This window comes from Sceloporus occidentalis, unplaced genomic scaffold (genome assembly GCF_023333645.1).
Source record: "Sceloporus occidentalis isolate IW3139 unplaced genomic scaffold, rSceOcc1.0.p SCAF_43, whole genome shotgun sequence".
Lineage (NCBI taxonomy): Eukaryota > Metazoa > Chordata > Lepidosauria > Squamata > Phrynosomatidae > Sceloporus > Sceloporus occidentalis.
The window spans coordinates 1,378,675-1,394,648 of NW_028317023.1; positions in this window are offsets into that span (position 1 = coordinate 1,378,675).

Here is a 15,974-nt window from a genome sequence, read left to right on the forward strand (position 1 = left end):
TATTTTTAATGCACTGGAAATAAATTAGCATTAAATAAATTCAATAAATAAATTCAGAAATGCTATTATTCCTTAATTAAAGAAACATGAAACTTTCAAATATCTGGCTTCTCTGATACTAGGGTTATTATTTTTTCAATCAGTGATGTAATCTTCAAATAATACATTGTAATTTTACACAGGTGTGAATGGACAGTAAGGGCTGGACTGGCACTTTAAGGCCGGAACCCATCTAATGTTGATAGTGCGGCCAACTGGGGATATGCGAGGCCCCATGTTCCATTTTTTTTGCTCAGTTATTTTTGATCGGTGATGGAGGGCTACAGGTCAGTGGCCCACCGGGAATTTGCCCTGTGTGTAAAATGGCCAGTCTTAGCCTGTTGACAGCTGATCTTTACTATTTGTTGCCTCTTTTCAATCAGTAGAGGGGATTTAGTTAAAAAATAAAAATATATATACCATCGCTCACCAATGTCTTCTGGCATGGTGCCACACTTCAAAAATATTTTAATACCATGTATAAATCTGCGTAGAAATAAACAAGGAAAATATTTCACAGAAGCCCTTATCAGAGATGAACATAACTACTTAAACATAGTATTATTTTTGAACAGGGCCAGACCGGGCAGGCACTTTAAGACCATCATAATGCATAATGCATCATGCGGCAGTGTTGGTAAGTACAGTGGGGCAAAAAAGTATTTAGTCAGCCACCAATTGTGCAAGTTCTCCCACTTACAAAGATGAGAGAGGCCTGTAATTTTCACCATAGGTACACTTCAACTATGAGAGACAGAATGAGACAACAAAGTCCATAAATCACATTGTCTGATTTTTAAAGAATTTATTTGCAAATTATGGTGGAAAATAAGTATTTGGTCAATAACAAAAGTTCATATCAATACTTTGTTATATACCCTTTGTTGGCAATGACAGAGGTCACACGTTTTCTGTAAGTCTTCACAAGGTTTTCACACACTGTTGCTGGTGTTTTGGATCATTCCTCCATGCAGCTCTCCTCTAGAGCAGTGATGTTTTGGGGCTGTCGCTGGGCAACACGGACTTTCAACTCCCTCCAAAGGTTTTCTATGGGGTTGAGATCTGGAGACTGGCTAGGCCACTCCAGGACCTTAAAATGCTTCTTACGAAGCCACTCCTTCGTTGCCCGGGCGGTGTGTTTGGGATCATTGTCTTGCTGAAAGACCCAGCCATGTTTCATCTTCAATGCCCTTGCTGATGGAAGGAGATTTTCACTCAAAATCTCACGATACTTGGCCCCATTCATTCTTTCCTTTACACGGATCAGTCGTCCTGATCCCTTTGCAGAAAAACAGCCCCAAAGCATGATGTTTCCACCCCCATGCTTCACCGTAGGTATGGTGTTCTTTGGATGCAACTCAGCATTCTTTCTCCTCCAAACACGACGAGTTGAGTTTCTACCAAAAAGTTCTACCTTGGTTTCATCTGACCATATGACATTCGCACAATCCTCTTCTGGATCATCCAAATGCTCTCTAGCAAACTTCAGACGGGCCCGGGCATGTACTGGCTTAAGCAGGGGGACATGTCTGGCACTGCATGAGTTGAGTCCCTGGCGGCGTAGTGTGTTACTGATGGAAGCCTTTGTTACTTTGGTCCCAGCTCTCTGCAGGTTATTCACTAGGTCCCCCCGTGTGGTTCTGGGATTTTTGCTCACCGTTCTTGTGATCATTTTGACACCACGGGGTGAGATCTCGTGTGGAGCCCCAGATCGAGGGAGATTATCAGTGGTCTGTATGTCTTCCATTTTCGAATAATTGCTCCCACAGTTGATTTCTTCACACCAAGCTGCTTGCCTATTGCAGATTCAGTCTTCCCAGCCTGGTGCAGGTCTACAATTTTGTTTCTGGTGTCCTTCGACAGCTCTTTGGTCTTGGCCATAGTGGGGTTTGGAGTGTGACTGTTTGAGGTTGTGGACAGGTGTCTTTTATACTGGTAACAAGTTCAAACAGGTGCCATTAATACAGGTAACGAGTGGAGGACAGAGGAGACTCTTAAAGAAGATGTTACAGGTCTGTGAGAGCCAGATATCTTGCTTGTTTGTAGGTGACCAAATACTTATTTTACAGAGGAATTTACCAATGAATTCATTAGAAATCCTACAATGTGATTTCCTATATTCTTTCCCCCCATTCTGTCTCTCATAGTTGAAGTGTACCTATGGTGAAAATTACAGGCCTCTCTCATCTTTTTAAGTGGGAGAACTTGCACAATTGGTGGCTGACTAAATACTTTTTTGCCCCACTGTATGTGGCCCTACATACAAAGACAACTCCCGGTGCTGAAATGGTTAAACCCAAAAACGTTATACAAAATAAAAAAGCAAATTAGTCTCTTAATCCAATCTCCTATATATTCTTATCAAAAAAGTAATGGAGCTCAGTTCATGTCATTATTTCATGTAGAAATAAAAATAAATTTGCTTTGATGGATGTGTAACTATAGTGCGCAATATAACTTCTGCCAGCTTCCAGTAAAGATACTTAAAAAGGCATCACAATATATAGCAGTACGATGTAAAAAAAACCCCTTAAAAACACAGGGAGAATTTAATCTGGATACACTCATCATTCAAAGACTTGTAGCTGCTTCTAAATGTCTTCTACTACAGATCAAGGCTTCCGCTTTGCTGGCACAGCGGAGCGTGTATTATAGATGCAGACAAAAACTTGCTAGTTTTGTGGGTCTACTGCACACTTCATCAGGGGATCTGTATGCAAACCTATCAGTCACTGTCCCACTGGGCATTTGCCGGTGTGGTCGATGGCCAGTCCATTCCTTAGTTTGATCATGTTTAAAAACCAGAAAAAAGGCTTTTTCCTACTGTCATGCCGATTTTTGAATATTCCTGCACATTTAATAAAACTGTACAATGTTTAACATAATGATGTCTGAAAAAAAATTTACCGTCTCTTTAAGCTATTTTTTTGATGGGTGGTTCTATGTTTTTGGGGGGGGTCCCAAGCAAAAAGACTTATTGAGTCTCCCCATCTGCAACACAAATATTACAAATGAATTACTAATGTAAATTATGGAACACAATGCTAATTATCTAATTGTTGTATGGACAAAATACAGTGATATAACAATAAGGGACCCATATCAGACTTGTATAGGTCTCTCCCCTTTCTCCTCTAAGGTGCCTTTTAAAGCAGTTGTTTAATGGTATAATTCTTCTTGTTTTTAAAGTATGACCGTGTTGATCCAGTGGTATAATTAAAAATGTATATTACAATATAATTACAATATAATTAATAAGTATTAATATTTAGTGTTTAGGAGAAAGGCTTCAAGTCAGAATCGATATGGAGGGGTAACAGGAGGGAGAAAGATAACTAGCACAGTTAAAGAAGGGACTTACGCCATTTATCTCTTCTCTTGCCTCCCACCCCACTTTCTTCCTACTGAGGTCTAATTAACTCGCAGCTACATTACACTGCTGTGATCTATACCTAATCATTCTGTTTTTCTGGACCCATACAGTGCCAGAAATATCTGACTGGTTTCTGATTTGTATCGCTTCTGTCTTGAGAAGGGGAGGTTGAAACTCTTGAAATCTTTTTCTAAAATCTAAATGCAACTCCAATAAAAAAAAGTTATCATCACATACTGCAATACTTACTTTTTCATTTAGATTCATATAGATAAAACTGTGCGATGCTGGTGTCAGAATAAAAGCCTGTCTTTTATTTCAGATTCTGTTTCTGAAACTGATTTTACTACAGAAAATATAAGCACCATTCAATCTCTCTCCCTGTCTGTCTCCTTTCTTCTCTCTCATTGTCTTCTCTCTTGCTCTCTTACTTTCTTTTCTCTTGATTTCTTCTGCTCTATAAATGAAAATGATGTAATAAAATATATCATTACTCTTCTAAATACCCCAAATACTAAAGCCTTGCTCCATAGTCATGTCTTCAACCACCCCTGTAAAACAAAGTTTCCCTCTCAAGGTCATTTGAAACTAATTAAAAGGAAAGTAAAAATAGCAAGTAATAATTGTTTAGTGGGGTTATAAGACCTTTAATAAACTATCACCTCAGTACAGAATTTCTTAACAAGATATTATTCTCTCTTATTTTTCTACAAATCCTTGTCTTTTTGTGGACCATGGCTAACTGCTACCTTTGTCAAGTTCGATTACAGTTGTCCCCTTTGTCGCCTATAACCTGACCACATTTTTTTTTTAATGAAATTTACTTAAGTGTTGTTTTAGAACAGATGTTTTGTACATGTGCTTTGGGGTTTCTGGACTGTGTATCAGCTATACATCTGCTAATATTGCTGCTGAGGGTTTGTATGCAGACGGATGAATGTTCTGTCCAAGGTCCTGATAGAGCTGTGATGCCGACAGCGAATTCTGAAAATGCTGATGTGATTTTCCTTTTTATCCAGTACACAGTATGTTTTTAGAAGCTGCTGTGTGGCTGGAAATTTAACTACAAATCTATATTTGATTGAAGCAGTTTCTAAGTTAACGTCCTATACATTACTATGTAAAGTGCCTAATATGTTGTTTAATATGTTGCAAAGAGCTGTTTTGCTTCCTGTTATTCTCTCTCTTGAAGGTAGGACAAGCAACCTGCAGTATGGGTTATATTCAAGAAAGTAGAACATATCTGCCCCTATTAGGCTTCCTGTTATATTTTACACTGGAAGCAACTGCAAGATGCAATTCTTGTCAATTCCTTAAGGAGCCTCTTGGAGCCAAGAAGGAATTTTTTCCCCTGATGGCAGAATTCGTAGCTTAATTAGCTAATTAAAATAGCTTAATTAGGGTTTTTTGTGCCTTCTTTTGGATCAAGAATAGGAAGGTTAGGTAGAAGGGTTGAACTTGATGGACTTAGGTCTTTTTTCAACCTTATGAACTATGTAACTATGTAACTATGAGCTAATCTAGATCACGGTTATCCAGCTTCATTTTACATAGACTCATTTTTCATTAACATGGCTATAGTCGCTTTTGCTGCTTTTTTGTAGGGTTTAAACCTACTCTTAGTTTAGAGAATGGCTCTTTACAAGCTTCTAGGGGAGCTAACATGATGCTTTTGCGTTTGTTACCAAGAAAGGCACGCAGGAAGAAGGCCATGGAGACAATAATTTGCTTATGAAGCTAAAAACCCAAGGTCCAGACCCATTAACAGACTGCAGATCGGAACTGGCCCCCCGCACCTTAAAACCAGATGCATGTGGATGCACATCGCACTTCTTACACTTTTTCGGTTGGACTCATAATAGTCCATTGGGCTACCTTCACAAGTACAGGCCTGGGTGGCCATGATTACAAGATGCAAATATAGGGAATTAAGTGTAAGTGAAGCAATCTGCTGGACCATTCCATTGGTTGCTGTGGTGACTGCACAAAAGTTACTACTTTGCATCAGAATCAACTTTCCTAGAGCCAGTGGTATGAATTCTGCATTACCTACATTGCTTGCTTAGTTGACAAAAAAAGGGCAGTCATCTGGTTACAAAGTAGTTAAATCTATGAATGATATGTTTTCACTGAGACGGAATTGCCTTGCACAGACCCACCGCTGAACACTACAATACTAATCAATACATGTCAATGTGCAGCAACATATGCAACCCCTGCTGAGCACGAGAACGTTTTATCTCCCCATGCAGCTTGTTACGCTTGTATTTACCAATTGTTTATTCAATGAATATTAGTAGAGACACATATGCATACGTGCAGTCACAAAGCAATATGTATACAGTACTGCACTGCAATGCGGGTACTGCAAGATCAGTGATTTATTTACAACACACACCCGAGAATTTCAGATTTATTTAGCTAATGCACAAGAATGTGGCGCTATAGAGCTGATTGATACATATGCATTAAATCGCTGCCAAAGCTTCAAATTAATAGCCTTTGTGTAAACACAAATGAACCGCTGTCCCTATAATAAGATGAAGGGTCCATTTTTCGCTTTACTTCTCTGTTTGACATTATACCTCGAGTTACAACAATAGAGGTCAAGCATTTACTCAAGCATTGTAGAGTATCGTTAAGGTCTCAGTGCAAGGAAACATTTACAGTTTCCTTTAGTTCACTGCTGTGCCGTTGTCAAAGGTCACCCTTGCGGTTTTGTGTTATATCGGAGGCTTCATGCACTAACACCAAATAGCCACAAGGCTTAGTTAAAGCCATTAATTAAATCTTATAATAGATGCCCTCTTCTCCTTCTGTACCAGTATGCCTTAACATGTGATGGTGTTATTGTTAAATTTGTCAAATTTAAGGTTATCAGTAATTTTGTGTTCTCCCCTATTGTGATCGTTCTATGAAATCTGCTGATGCTCTGTACATATAATATAATGCAATAAAAAAAGACTTTCCAGATCTGTTCCAGTGGCCAGGCTGCCTTCTTATGTTTAGACCAGGGTAATGGTATTTACACTCTGTTTACACCCACTTCTTGCCATTTTGCCCCTTATTCCTCCCTACTATGGTTAGCCACACTCCATCTAGTACGTCATCCTCACCATGGTTGTGGGCATTATTTGAGTTCATTACATGCCTGTGTTTCTGGTGTCAAAAAACTCCCTGTGGAATCTCTTTGCATTTCTTTATTGCATGGAGAATACATGTCTAGACACTGTCTAGATTACTTTTTGGACTGAAACTAAATTATCACTTTTTCAGCAATGCTGTATTTCTGACAAAGATATTTTTCAGACTCCTAAGTTTTGACAGATGATGGCTAAGAATTAATATTTTGAATGGCTGTTACAGATATCAGAGTTAATAAGGCCCTGTATTCCAGGCTATATAGTAAGCTGTACACAGAACTGAAAAGATAAGCTATTGCAGCACAGACCACCGCTAAAGCTCCCACTTTGCCTGGCTATTCTGGTAAGGCAGACAGGTGGCCATACCTCCTGCCCATTATCAGCCCTGTTCCTCCCCACATGTTGCCAAATATGTTTATAAACGTATGCAAGTTACATACACATACCTGGGAATTCAGGTTGATACCCGAATCCCCTGGGTCGTGGGAACTGGGTCCTGACACACCCCACTCTTCGCCCATTTCCCCCTCAAATGGGGGGCTGTCCCATGACATCAGCAGGTACGCCCATTGACGTCAGTTACAAATGTTTGGAGGTATGCTATCATATTGTACACGATGATGATGATGTGTTCTTCACTCTAGGCAGGGACAAGGCAGAGGTAGGAACAGTACCAATCACTTTAAGGCCAGTGGCCAATAAATCACAGGAGTGCTGATGCATGCTACACTTTTACAATGCGACCCTGCAAAGTAGTAGTAGGTGGGAGGTGGTGTCAGGCACTGGCATACATGACATTCTCCCAGCTAGGCTGAGCCTGGGCAGCAGTTAGGTTATAATTATTATCTTCTTCCTTGCCTTGTAAAATGTTCTGGTGGTTCACTACAGCAGTGGCAGATTCTGGCTGAGGCTGACCAGACCAAGGCCAAGGGCAGCAGGTCCAGGGGGGTGGCAGCCTATATATATAACAGAGAATCCTATTGGATGATCAGGCTCCCTATAACACCGCTGTCGGTGAAAATAAAGCTCACTGGTCTCCCCAACCAGCCCATTAACACTATGGAGGGCTGTGCCAAGTCAAATGCAATCATATCCTGCCGTCCATTAGAAAGGTTATTGGTACGGAGGGGTGGCAGGCGGGACTGCCCTGGGTTAAGTATGGTGCAGAGCCTGAAGGCAAATACTCCACTGCACTGCGGGTAATGTTTGTAAGTATTAATAAAAAGACACAAATACCGGGATGGGGTTAACTAGCCTTTCAGCTGCTGTGGTTTAAGTCTTTTCTCGTTGACAGCGTGCATTCATGAAAGACTTATGAAAATGGCAAGAAAAACAGTGATACATTTTATCTCAGTTAATGAACCCAGGCCAACATATCAATTACTCATTGCAGTCAATGCAAGGATTGCTATTCAATTACTTGTGATACATTTCCCAGTGTCAGGAACCATCTTTCTTCCTTATATAACTGCATAGAAAAAGCGTATAACTGCCTATTTATAAAATGACAAGATCCAAGGACATTTATTATTATTATTTATTAATTTATATCAGATCATACATCATATGCAAAGCCAAATTTTGAAATCAGATTAATTCCCAGTATAAATAAGAATAATAATGTGATGTGCAAGAGACATTTCAAATAAACACGAGATATATGAATGATCTCTTTTATCTGTGCCCTCCTCACGTGCTACAGTAAAGCAATTTCCTCTTTCTAGCGATATGCCGCTGGCCATGTCATGTGACCCAAGACTATATGCAGTTCTCTTGCTCGCGTACATTTGTATATAATCTGCATACTGATTCACAAGGAAACCTTTTCCAATTTGAATTAAAAAAACAATAAAAAAAACCAGCATTTGCCGATAAAATAATATTTCCTATATCTGTAATTTCTAGTTTCATGTTCAATTTGCTACAGATCTCTCAACTCAACCAGTTCCATTATATCTTTCTAACGCCCTGATTAACAGAGCTGGTCTGTGTGATTGAGATATGACAAAATTATGAATTCTCTCTTTTTTTCTGTAATTCAGTATTAATGTATGAGACGGTGGTGCGAGGCGGAAGGTGCCATTTCTAAGGAACACTGTGTCCTTGATTCAGTTCTCTGTGCATTAATACAGTAATCCTATAGCTTGTAGTAGAAACACTAACTGCAATGGTTTCATATGCACAGGAGAGCTGGCAAGGGAGACTATTGCCGCTGGGTTGTTCTGATTTTAAGAATTTGGGCACATATAGCCACCGATTATAAGGGTTTTAGGCAGCATTTACAACCATACTGAATCTTTTCTATGCTCAGTTTTATGTTTTTTTTATACATTGCCTTTGTTTAAATATATGTTGGACAGGACCGAGTTTGCACACATTGAGAGTCTTATCTGCTAAATGTGCTTTACGACCACGTCACTTGGCTGGACTAGCCCATCGGGCTCAATGGAGCAAGCATTACCCTGCTTGTATTATCTATTTTATCTTTAGTGTTCTTTTGCTAAATGCGTACACCTACATGGTGCATCAGTATGATCAGTAAACTGTTTTTTGTTCAATAAAAATACGCAGATCTATTATCTACATTTGAGGGTTTAGATTATTTACACATTTAAAGAAAATATACAGTCTTAACCAACTGAAGCTCGACTTAATCTGTCATTTGGTGAAGCACTTATATAATATTTTAATCAGTTTTTCCCGATTTCAGGAGAAATGGTGTTCGTTAGGACCCTAAAATATACCATGGGACACCTGTGTTGGGGTGTGTGGCTGGTCCCAAAAGTGGGGCCAGAGGTGTGCCCATCCGCCACACCTCAACATCCCCGACCAACCCACGATCTCCACTGCAAGACATTGTTGTTGCTACCTTGGACAGTGCTTGAAAATCAGGACTGTCTTGCAAATAAACAGGAATGTTGGGAGACATGAAATATAGATTTGGTAAAATCAACATTCACAAAAAAAGCTTAAAAAAGTACGTACCTTTCTGATTATCAAGTTCAAGGTTTAATTTAAAATCTCTGCGATATTACATATTTTGCAAATAAAGTCTGTGTAATTATTTTGTTCTGGGAATCACAGCAATTAGCACCAATTTAGCTCATGTAGGCAGAGTAAGATATTATAGCGCATTACCCAATATAGATCATAAATACTAATTTTTCAAGATGAGAAATATTGTTATTTTCAATTCTTTCTCTTAAATGGGAGCAAATTGACAACAAAGAAATACAAAATGAATAATGAAGTTCATTTGGTTGAGTTTTTAGTATTTAGTTTATTGAGAGAATAGCTACTTGGATTTTGTTGGATAAAGCAGACATGTCGACTTAAACAACTTTCTTTACTAAAGCCATTCACAGCTGATGTATTCTATGGTATATCCTAGATGTATATCATTATATTCTCATTCTGCCATTTAAGGGACATTCCAGCCATTATAAGCACATCCTGCTGTTGTGGGCAATGGGGATCATGGGCCAGTTGGAGGGATGATTGGACCTGATTGAGGAATCTCTCATCTATCCATGCAGAAGGTTTTGACAAATGTATGTGTTTACAATAGACTTGTGCATTCATATACAGGCGAACATGAAAACTAACACGAAAGGTGCGTTTTAGTTGTTCACCCTGAAAACGGCAAAACGTAGACGAAGACGCACAACACGAAGAATCTTTGCGTTTGTCTTCAGTAGTATCTCCTAACTAATCTTCCTGGTCCCTTCCTCTTCTAGCCTACCTTGTCTATGCAGCATCGCAGGGTTTAACGGGAGCGGGAATCCGTAGGATCGCGCAAAAGGAGTTAAAGGTCCGTGCAAGCGAGTCTATTGGTCGCCTGCAGAGGCCTCCTCTGGCATCAACCAATTGGTCGCTTGTACATACCTTTAACTCCTGGAGTGGGGAGACCACTCAGACCGAGCTTCGGCGCCAGGATTTTAAAAGTTCATATGAGCAACTCTATTAGTCGCCGGCAGGGGGCTCGTTTCACATTAACCAATTAACCAATGAAGAGCAGCTGTACTTCATTGGTTGATGGCAGAGGAGGCCCCTGCCAATGACCAATAGAGCTGCTCGTACGGACCTTTAAAATCCTGGCGCCAAAGCTGCTGCGTGCGGTGTTAACCCCGTATCAACCCCTTCTACAAAAAACCCCCCCCAAAAAACGAACACAAAGAATATACACGAATATTCGCCCGAACTGAACTCAGGAACGGGCACGTATTTGTGGAATATAAAGTTTATTCCCCATGAAGATGAACACCAAGAGTTGCCCAGCGCCCAAGTCTAGTTTATACAGTAGCAGGTGTATGGCATAGTGGTGGAGGGTATTTAGGGCCCAGGATCCTCCATAGTCTGCATCCCTCACATGTGCATAATTATTAGTCCTTAATGCCAAACCTGCAGTAGAAAATATGAAAAAAAAATGGACCAGAAAAAACACCAAACACAATATATACCCCTCCAAATACAGAGGGACAGGCCTATGATTAAGAGCTACAAGGCTCTTAATCATAGGCCAGTCTTCTCCCTACTGATTGTCCCACCTTGTCTATTGCTACCTAATAAAGTCCTTTTCGTGTATGGATTCTGGTGGTGTTGTTCGGATTGTGTTCAGTGTGGCTGTCTCGTTCCCCGTAGCGTTGGATGGTTTTCTCTGTATCTTCGTTTTGCCAGCCTCCAGTAAAGCAAGAAAAAAACTATATGACCAGAAGTATGTGGACACCCCTCCTAGAGTTTGGGTTGTTATATGTATAAAAAAATCACATAGATATTGGCAGTAGAATGGGTGTCACTGAAAAGCTGAGTGACTTTAAATGTATGCCACCCTTGCCATAAGTAAGTTCTTGAAATTTCTGCCCTGCCAGATCTGCCCCAGTCCGCTGTAAGTGCTATTGTTGTGAAGTGGAAGCATCTAGGAATAACAACAGTTCAGTCACAAAGCATTGGACCACGCACAAACAGCGAGAGGGGCTGCTTAGTGCTGAAGTGCGTGTACCATTGTCTACCACCACTACAGTTTCAAACTGCCTCTGGAAGTCACTTAAGACAATTGTATACTTCCAACTTTGTAGCAGTTTGGAGAAAGCCCTTTGCTGTTCTAGCATGACTGTACCACTGCAAACACTAACTTTTGTTGACTGCTTCTACAATAATATTCAGTAGCCATATTGCTGATTGAGCTTCATGGGAATTGTAGTTATAGACTGGGGTTGTGGTGGTCTGCATTACACGCTAACTGCAGTTCCTATGATATACAGTCAGCCATAACTGGCTGAATACCATTACATTTATCTATATAGCACCAGCAGATTGCGTAGCTCTGTTACAACAAAGTCAGTAAAAAAAATTTAATCACACACAATAACAAACTGGTACAAAAGGAGAAAATAGTCCTCTTGTGAGCTTACAATCTAGACTGGGGTAGTTGTGGTTACTCATTATAGTACCAGCCATTATAAACTATATCTCTCATGTCGTGCAGTTACATACTGGTCTGTTAGCTATTATTACCGTGGTCATAATTTTTTTTCCTATTAATGGGTTGATAACATCTGTCTCCCACCAGGAAACCCCTCTATGAGCCAACAAAGGTAGGCAATGGGGATGAGGTAAGGAGGTATTGTGGAAAAGGGAAAGGTGGGGAGGATATTTTGCCCCTTGCTAGAAGAAATCCTGCGGATGCCCATGTGTGCTGTCTAAAATTGTGCAATATTGTAACCATGAATCTGTGTGTGTACTCTGAATATAAAATGAAATATCCAGGCATCTCTAGACATGCATTTATTAATAATTCTCTGTATTGCCTGCCCCACACAGGAGAACATATCGGCATTATTACGCAGAGAATAACACCAAGAGGATCTCAATTGAAATCTAGGATTTGTAGAGCTATGGCAGGTTAATGAGCCCACTATTCATTTATATTGGTAACTTGACCCCTTAAATGCATAGAGATTTATTTCAAAGCACTGTACATCTAGTTGGCACACAAAATCAAGCAATAAAAGTGAAAACATTTAGCAGTTTTCTAGCAGTATTTCATTTTCCATTTGATTTTATATAACATTTGTTTCTTTTTCAGTCTAAGACGTTCTTGAGTCAGTAGAAGACAGAGAAATAGAAAAAAAGATATCAATTAGTATTCCCACCTAAAATCTTCTCTTTTCATGTCACTCCAGAATATTCCATATATAAGTATCATAAATTTAAAAATAAAACTGGGATATAAGGTCCAGAAATACTATAAATGTTAGAAAATGTTCCTATAAACATAACATTAAATACCCCAATAAGTAATTATATGGAAACTTACCCTAAAAAAACAAAACAAAAAAACGAGCCAGGCACACGCTACACAAAATATCTATTGTTATTTTTTGTTGGATATATTTTGTATTGTTATCATATGTCAGATTTTTATATTGTCTATTTATATAGGTGGTTTTATGTTTTATGTATTTATTTTATATTAAATAGATATTTATTTTTTGTGGAGGTGTACTTTGGTTATTATTGAGAATGATGTTTAGTTTCTCTCTTTTAGAATCCAATATTCAGTTAAAGGGAGTTTATTTTGGTTTACATATTTGTGAATCCTATTTGACCTTTTTTCTCCCTTTTTGGTATGATTGGTTTGTATTGATTTCATTATTTGTTTCACACAATGGTGTTGGTAGATTTATAAATAGCACTGTGTATGCTTTGTTTAATTGTTGACTACCTAGATACTATTTATTTTCCCTTGCAATTATATTGGGTCCATATATTTGGCTAGCCATGCTCATACATGCATCTAGTCCAATCTCCTCAATGCAACCCACCTTCCAAAAAGATGAGGAGAGGGAGAGCTCTTGGAGACCAGCCTTGGGAATAACATGAGATAAGTGTTTTTAATAAATACGTATTGCTTATTTTAGTTTGTAAAATATATTACATGGGTTTTAAATAGTAAACCCAAGGTACAAAATGTTTGAAAACCCCCCAGCCTTCGTTATATTAAATGGTATGAATTTCAAATTGTGGTACTCCCTCTTTAAAGAAAATACTTAAATGTGTATATAATATGTCAATGTTCTCTGGAAGCAAATGTTAAAGTTCCAATTTAATCAACTCTAAAGTTTGCAGCCTTCCTTCTCGCGTTATTTAGTGACCTTGGCAGAATCTATTTTTATATGGATGCAGCCTAGATGTGCTTTGTAACACTAGTAACAGGTGAGGTTTGTGTGACCTGCTGTGTCCAGATTGTTCTGCTTTTGATGGTCATCCAGCTGGTATCCCAACACAGTTACTAATTTCAAGAATAATATTTTATCCTCTGAGCACTGCAAATAATATTGAGTAATAAATAATAAAGTATGTAAAGCACGTATTAAAACTATCGATGGTGGTGTGCATGGCAATCAGAGTAATTATTTTGGACTATTGTAGTTCAGGAAAGCTGAGAGCTAACATATCTAATTTCCTGCAGTGAAGTTCTCTCCCGTCTTCTCACGTTTTACTTACAAAGGCTCTCTGGATTAATCAACAATGAGCAACTTGGCAATACCTCTTTCAAGACCCACGGCGGGTCTGGTGACTGATGCAAATATGTGAAGGCTTATCATATGGCCACAAGATGTAAGCATGCCACCACTTTGTGAATGGGCCTCTGCAGGAAGAGGTAAGAGGGGGCTTTTGTCCTCCCTTGGAAATCTCAGGAGGAAATAAATCTATTTCATGCTCTTCTGCCTGACCCCGCCGGCAGAATCTTGTGAAGCTGCTGAGCTGCTCTGAAAATGAGCACCCTGTTTGCACATGAAATGAGTTGCTGAGCAGCCCTGGATAGACATGAAAGGAGCAGAGCAGCTCTGGATACCTTCCCCTCTAAAGGACCCCCCCTTTCTGCCAATGATACAAGTAGAGCTGCAGCACCTCTTGATATAATCCCCAAATGAGCAACAAGATGCCCTGCAAGCACTAACGAAACTCCCTGCAAGCACTTACGAAATGCCCAGGAAGCGCTAACGAAGCACCATGCAATATATGTATATATATATATATATTATATATATACTGTATATATTATATATATACTGTATATATATATATATATATATATATATATATATATATATATATATATATATATATATATATATATATAGCTTGTTTTAATCCGTAAACACGGGTTTAATGAATGCAGAGGACTATAAGATGTAGGATGTGAGGAAAAAGGACATATGTGTATAATGTCTTTCCATTTGGTGAGGGATTTTGTGATTCATCTGAATTTATAACCATTAATTCAAGGCAGCACTTAAAAGCTACTTGTGTAAGATACAACAAATGGAGCTTATTGTTTTAAGTGCAGCGCTGGTAAGAATGCTTAGAGATGATGCACTTAGGACTTAGGTGCAACTTAATAAAATAGAAAGGTAAATTGATTTGTTACAGAAAGCTTAAAAAGGTTTTGTGCCGTGTTAGCCATTGAGAAAAAGCTTAACAGTGTTCTTCAGGAAAAGTTCATTAAACATTGGTTGTAGCAGGGCTCGACAGACCATATTTTTTGCCAGTACAGATTTTTAGGAGCCAGGCAGGAGTGTCTCAATAGACCACCTGGATCCTAAGATTTAATTTAGGAAAATATTACATAGTAGTTGTCATCATTGAGGACTATTCACTAAATGCATGCATGCGAGTGGGAAAGAAACACAGGTTTGCTGCAGGATTGTACCCCAACTCACAAATTCAGTCATTTGGACTGGAGCGGTGGCCCTGCCTTTACCACCACCCTGAGTGTAAAAAATTAACCTGAGGAGTATGACGTCCACCTATAGCCCCACCACACTGTTCCCAAAACAATTTCCCATCAAATGGGAAATTCAATGTGACAAGTAACAGTTTGAAGAGGCACTGACCCCAACCTGCGCCTTTCCTCTCCCTCCACCCATGTCCTATTGGTTTGAAGTCAACAGTCAAGTCAAAGGAGGATGTAAAGCATCTAAACATTTGAGGAAGCTGGTATATGGGAATATGTATGAACACACTTCCACAAAAGCAGCCACTACCACTACAGAATCCACAATTACCATAGGAAAACATTACATTTTTGAGTTTTGTTGGGGGTTTTTTGTTATATTTTTTTGCATGGCCCTTTTCCTTAGGACGAGGATAAGCACTCAATGGTATCAATTGACTATGCTGGATACTAGAATTTCGTTTAGTATCTAGGATTTGTCAATTTTTCGCCACATGTAGCCACTGCCATTACAAGCTGTTTTGGAGCGCGTTGATTGGATAAAGTGACTGATAGGTAGAAGTAGAAATAGTGAGGGGTGATTGATTGTTCTGGTTGTGATTGATGGGTCCAACAACCTGTGGGAATTTTTCCTTACTTTTTTCAATCTGACCAATCAGTATTTACAAAGACGAGAGAC